Here is a 6,564-nt window from a genome sequence, read left to right on the forward strand (position 1 = left end):
TAAGAAGAATGACGACTGACATAGAATCTATGAAGAGCCAGATAAAAGGCAAAGAGAAGAAAAAAGGAGTCGGAGACAGAGGAGCAGGATTCAAAGCAGAGGAAGTCGAAGAAGACGAAGATAGAGAAGGAAGATTCGAAGAAAAAGAAGAGCAGTAAAGAAGAAAGATGAGTTAAAAGACGGACTTCTCAGGTGTGACAACCCTCACCACTATTTACTGATTAACCACTGATTACTGCTAAACTGAGACTAAACATGTTAATTGACTGACTGACTGACTGAAATCTGGAACTGATTGATTGTCTGTATCCGTTTAAGTGCATCTCTATCTGTTCGACTGTTAAACTATCTGTTCATGTTTTATGTTTAAACTACAAATTGAAGGCCTTATCAGCGGCCGAATCTGAAATTGATTAGTGATATGTGTTAATCATAATTTATGTGATTTTATGGCATATTTATTTGAAATATGATTTGGTATGATTAAATAGATTAAAATAAGTTAAATTACACAAGTTGCGTTATTTACAACCTTGCCACTTAGTGGCCCACTTCATACCATATGTTGAGACTTGAATTATACATTGTTTAGCCTTATTTCCTCAGCCATTCCTTGAGTCCTTAGCCGACTAGAGATAGAAAGAGTGAGGAAAGTTGAGTTCAACAATTTTAGCTTGGTGATTTGAGGAAATTAAAGGTTGATTGCATGTTTGGACTCCTACACCTAGAATTGGAGACTTAAGGTAGAGATTATACCTTCTTGTTCATGTATTCAAGTTATATATTGCATGGTTTATGGAAAGTGTAGACACCCCATTTTTGACCGACCTTAAGACTCAGACGTCACCAATTGAGTGCTTGGTGATGTTGCATATCGCGCTCGTTCAGAAGTCTCAGAGTCGCGGCCGTGAGCCCTGCCTCCGGATTTCCGAACCCTCTTCCGTGCCTTGCCTCGATTTGCGAACCAGACTCGGTTTTCTCTGTTTCTTTTCCTGAGGGGAGGGAGAGGTCCTGTAGACCATCTCTCAGTGGCCGTGGACTACATTTTGTGGCTGTAGGCCATTTTTCCCATTTCGGAGCCCGGTTCCCGGTTTTCGGAAGCGTCAAACCGTGTGCCTCGGTTCGGGACCACTTAACCATCTCCATTTGCTCTGATTTTTGGCATGCATCTTATTTACTCCCTTTTGAGGGACACTGGGGTTTGAGAGACCCACTTCGTGGTCGAACACCACTCCCGGTGCCTAACAGCCAATTTTCAGGGCCTCGGGCTGCGCGTTTTGGCCCCCGAACATTCATTTTGCATCGGTTTGGGCTCATTTTTGGTGGAGACCTTATTTTCACTGTTATAAAGCTTGTAGGATGGTGGGAGGCCAACAATTTTGCTGAAAAGCCAACTTCTTTTTGGTCAAAAGTGGTTCAGCATGAATCCGGGAAGGAGAAAAATTTGCGCGGCTTCACCGAAACGGGCGTAACTCTTTGCACAAGGGGAATTAAGATATGAGGCTACACCATTGGAAAGCTTACTTCTGGGGCTTCATTTTGAACTCAAGAATCTCCCAAGTCCAAGTCCGGGGGCGGGAGATGTGGTTGGTTGAAGTCTGGTTGGACCGAATCTGCGCGGCTTCACGGAAAAGAGCATAACTTTTTCTACAAGAGGAATTTTAATGCAAGGTTTGCACCATTGGAAATCTAACTTCTGGGGCTTCATCCTAGGGGGTGGCCGGCCACTTTTTTCCCTTTGACCTAGCCGGCCGGCTAGGGAAAGTGGCCGGCCGGCCACCTGCAGCCAAAATGCCAGGCCGGCCTGCTTCTTCAGGTTGAGTACATTCCAGCTGTGCCTTGGTTTTCTCCCAAAAATATCTATATCCGGGGGACCCTTTTGGAGGAAAAAGAAGGCTCATTTCCCTCCACTTTTGCCTAGACTCTTCTCTCCGTCTCTTGCATATATTGCTGGCCTCCCAACTCAAGAGAGAGGGTTACAAGAATTGGCTTGAGGATATACATACATATCACTCCATTTCCTTCAAGTTTTGGCTCCATTTTCTTCATCATCTCCAAGCTCTACCATCACCACTCTATTCCAGCAGCAAAGGAAGGGATTCCAGCAGCTTAGAGTCATCAAATCTGGTCCAAGAAGTAACAAAAGTGTTGGTCTTCAAGGGTAAGTAGACTTTCCCCCTTTTGTAGCTCATTTTTTGCACCATTCCTCTAGCCATCTTGCTTACTGTTTTAGGCTCCGACCCTAACTGAAACTAGGCCTATTTTGAGCTATTCTACATGTTTGTTGAAGGGCTCAACCCTCTTTGAGCCCCCCATCTTGCACTTGCTTCAATATCTCCTTGTATGTCAATATTCTTGCATGCTTCACTAGCCTATCATTTTTCTATTTTTGGACCATGATCAGAACTGAAAGTGGCCTTATTTTGACCTTCTTAACATGTTTTATTAAGGTTCTTTTCTTGTTTGGTGAATTCTTTGTATACCTCATGTTATAGCCACTTTTGAGCCTCATTTTGCATTGCATTTCTAGCATGTTTGTATACTGATTTCGGGGCTGCCATAAACTATAAATGTGCATATTTTTGGTCCCTCTTCAATGTTGTAGAAGGACATTTTTCAGTTTGGGCTTTTCATATACCACTTGCCTCTTTGGCCACCTTTTGGCCCATTTTCTTGCGTAAGAGCTTAGCCATATATTTGTTTGTTTTTGAGGTTTTTACAGTTCTGTAAATGTGCATATTTTGGGCCCCTCTTCAATGTTGTTGAAGGGCCCTAACCTGTTTGGGGTCAGCAGCTGTGAGTTTCTTCATAACCTCATATTTAGGGCCATTTTTGCATACTAGTTTTGCCCTATTTATGTTTGCTGTTTGGCCATGCTTTGAACTGAAAAAATGCTTATTTTGGGGCTGCCTTGCTACTGTCTATTCATTGCATGTCCATATTGTGCATGTTTAGTATAGCTATAGGCCATTTTGGGTGCCAAAATCCATGTTTCGGGACTATTCTGTGCATCGGGTGTACTTTCGCCTCATTTCGGGGCTGTTTTCCCCCACATTTCAGTGCTGAAATTCCATTAGCATGTTTTCATATCATTTTTCATGCCATTGCATTGCATATGCCATTGCCTCGATTTGCGTGCCCGTGTGCACGCATTTCGAGGCGCTTCATTTTCGTCCATCGGCCTCTTATGTGAGTGTGGCTGAGGCTCTCTCATGTTAGTATAAGTCCATGTTGCATTCTATATGCCATTTTAGCCATATTGCATTGCGTATGCCATTGCCTCGATTTGCGTGTCCGTGTGCACGCATTTCGAGGCACTTCATTTTCATCCATCGGCCTCTTATGTGAGTGCGGCTGAGGCTCTCTCATGTTAGTATAAGTCCATGTTGCATTCTATATGCCATTTTAGCCATATTGCATTGCGTATGCCATTGCCTCGGTTTACGTGCCCGTGTGCACGCATTTCGAGACACTTCATTTTCATCCATCGGCATCCTATGTGAGTGTGGCTGAGGCTCTCTCATGTTAGTGTAAGCCCATATCATATTTCCATGTCATTTGCATTGCGTATGTCATTTTCTCGGTTTGCGAGCCCGTGTGCACGCATTTCGAGGCATCTCATTTTCACAGCATAGTGCATACTAGGTTGTATCTTAGATCGCATTCATGTCATTTTCTCGGTTTGCGAGCCCGTGTGCACGCATTTCGAGGCATCTCATTTTCACAGCATAGTGCATACTAGGCTGTATCTTAGTTGCATCCATGCATATCATGCACATTGCATTGTCTTCGGGATAGGAGTTAGCCCGGGCACGGGAAACGAGGTACGTTTCGTACTCCGAGTGACGGAACGTGTCTCAATTCCCAGTCACCGACACTCCGGAATACCCAAGATGGAGTTAGGTTCTTGTTGTGTTTACACGTGCATTCATTCTATATTAAGTAATGCAAATTGACTCCTCGGCTATCATGCATCGATATGCGTGATTGGTGGCACGAGGATCGAGGTATGCATATATTTGTGAAAATACATTGCTATGCCTCTTTCCTGCTCTCTGTTGCAGCAAAATGAAGAATCAGCAACTTTTCGGGGTTTGGCACGCTTTTCAAGAACAGGTGTAAACAGAGGCTAATTGGGGCATCCTAGTGGATTTCCGCGCAAAGCAGCCTAAATATACATCATTCATCAGAAGCAAGGCAGTCCCTGGCTTGCACGCCAGTTTTACAGTTTTCTTAATTAATTTGTTAATTAATTAGGAATTTGTATATTATTTGGACTGTAATATTCTTTTATTCGGGACTGTATTATTTATTCGGACCCTCTGCGTGAGGGCATAACTGTAATAAGTGTGCGTGTGTGTGTTGTATGTCTTCCAACCCCACGTCTTTCTTCCCTTTCATTTATCCGCTTATGATGGTTAGATTAGGGCATATTTCAATTAGCATACAGTATGATAGCATGTTTGCATCCATTCATCTGTTTTGCATGCACCGGGCTCGGCGCACCATACTAACTGCATCGTACTTTCAATTCCAAATTGAATACATGTTAGCTGTAGTATTCCATATGCCATGTTTAGAATAGCCGAGCCTGCTATAGTTGCATTTTTGCATGTGTTGCATTAGGCATTTCTGTATACTTAGGATTCATGCATGATTTCTAATAAGTTTCTGTTTTGGCTTGGAGTACTCGGTGAGTTTTATGCTTTAGCATCCTTGCATGCGTGTGAGTGACTGCCATGAATAGCATGCTTACCATGAGGCTAATTGCTTATGTGATACAACTGCCTGAATGCCTGTGGGTGAAGGTTGGGTTACTTGGATTGGAATAAATCATCAACTGTTTGTTTTAAGCCCACTAGATAGTGGCAAAACCATCTTTTCTAAGCCCACCTGCGGGTGGCAAAATCTGCATTTTAAGCCTACTTGCGAGTAGCAAACCATCTTTCAAATAAACAAGCATGAAATGTTTTGTTCCAATTCGGGCGACCGAGTCTATACTTATATGTTATGTGCATCATATAGTAACCTAGGCTAATAACCGGAATAAGGACACACAAAGTTTTCAAAAATAGATATCATGGTTAGTAGAGGCCGATCTTTGATCGGGCGAGCGGGGGTGCTCACAAAGTGACCTTCCCCAATCGTACCCAAGTTCCCGAGCCGAGGCAACTTTGGTGATGACGGACACGTGGCCTTTGGCACCGAGTCAAGGTTTCCTAAATTTCCCATTAAAAAACATTTAGGTGGCGACTCTGTATCTGGCAAAGCAGTCCATGTTTGGCACTTCTTTTCAAAAATCTGTTTTTCTCAAAACGATTTGCCGGATTTGGACTCTTTGGTTCAGACTTAGAACTGTGACAAATTTGAGAGTCCTGAGCTGTAGTGACCCCAATATGAACGGAACGGGAGCTCGTTCCTCCCGGGGCGTTCGGGGACGTCTACAGGAAGTCTAGAGATTAAGGTCATGAATTAGCTTAATTTGTTGAATCAAAGCTTAATCTTTGCATGCATAGGCATACTCTTGCATTTTGAAGTTGTTCTTCACAAATTTGCCACATACATGTTCATATTTTGAGTATAGTTCATGATTTTACCATGGTTTTGGAAGAATCAGCTCATTAGAGCATGTAATTGAAGCTTTGAATTGGTTTAAACTCATGCATGTCATGTTTGAGTTATGTTCTTGAAAATTGGTTTGAAATTGGATTTAATTGAACTACCTTTGGGCTTTGATTTCTCAAATTGATCTTTGAAACATGTTATACTATGGGTTTTGAAGTGTTTTCTAGAAAATTAGCCCAAAAGGATCGAATTTGGTATATTGAAACTTGTTTTTGAGCTTGAGGTTCAAATCTGGAAATTCCAGATTTTGGACTCACGCTCGAGCGGAGTGACTGGCGCTCGAGCGTGAAATTCGTACATCCAGCACTTTACACTATTTTACAGTCCGCTCGAGCGGGGTATTGGACGCTCGAGCGAGGACTTGTGTCACACGCTCGAGCGGGTATCGAGCGCCCAATCGAGCGTGATTTTCACACATCCAGTACTTTTACTGTAGCTTGTAGTCCGCTCGAGCGGATTGATTCACGCTCGAGCGGAGACCCTTGTCTGCATTGCCGCTCGAGCGGATATAGAAATGCTCGAGCGTAACCCTTGTTTTCTGAAAATTCTGAAAAATGTTTTAAAGTGCATCCTTGCATCCTCATTCCATCATAGGCATTTCTAGGCCTAGTTTAAGGCATCTTAATGAGGATATCGATGTAGAACCATACTGAGGCAAACTAGGGATTAAGTTATTATTTTCCCAACTGTGTAGCTTAGTGTGTGTTCATTCTGCAACTGTGTAGGGTTGGCATCCGGAGACGCGTACTAGCTTATCTGTAGCCCAGAACTCTGTGAGTAACAATGTTGTAAATATATGTTCGAAAATGAATATTTTCTGAATGATTAACTGAACTGTTTTCTAAATTGTTTACTGTTAACTAAATAAATGCTTGTCCTCTAGTTTGAACTGTATCATGGCATCCTTATCAACTACTGTTGCTGTTACTGTTACTGTTA

Source organism: Camellia sinensis, chromosome 3 (assembly GCF_055761805.1).
Source record: "Camellia sinensis isolate YWXY chromosome 3, ASM5576180v1, whole genome shotgun sequence".
Taxonomy (NCBI): Eukaryota; Viridiplantae; Streptophyta; class Magnoliopsida; order Ericales; family Theaceae; genus Camellia; species Camellia sinensis.